We start from the raw sequence: 541 nt of genomic DNA, 5'->3' as shown, positions 1-541 counted from the left end.
CGTGGGTCTCCGGGTCCTTGGCTTTCAAAGCGGCAGAGACAGACCTGAGCAGGAGCCCGAGGGAATGCAAGAATGGAGCCTGGCCCGGCTAACGGCGGCTAGCTGGGAGCCCCTGGAGATGTGCTGCTAGCTTAGCCCTTTCGCTCGCAAGCAGGACCAGTCGCTCCACCTACCCCTGCAATGCAGCCACCTCTGGGGTGGAGCCCGGCTGCTCTCTCGCAGCTACCCAGCACCGCCGCTGCCCGCTTTAGGACAGGAAGTGAAGGAGTGTCTGCTGCGGAACCGAAATGACAGGAGGATCCAGGCAGGGTCAAAGTGCCAAGATCCAGTCATTTCCCCCCACCCAGCCCCCCCCGGCTCAGCGAGAACAGCGGGTGATCGGACCCAGCGGATGGGCTGCCCTGGAGTCTGCGCGGCCCGTTTGTTTCCCAGGCCGCGTCCTGCTGCAGCTCCTGGTGGGGTGAAGATCGCCCCCGAGGGTCACTGGCCCCACACCCCAGCTCAGCTGGGGCATGTTATCTTATGTACCCCACAGCACGGA

The sequence above is a fragment of the Chrysemys picta genome, chromosome 8, assembly GCF_011386835.1.
Source record: "Chrysemys picta bellii isolate R12L10 chromosome 8, ASM1138683v2, whole genome shotgun sequence".
Classification (NCBI taxonomy): Eukaryota; Metazoa; Chordata; order Testudines; family Emydidae; genus Chrysemys; species Chrysemys picta.
This window is presented reverse-complemented; position numbering follows the sequence as displayed.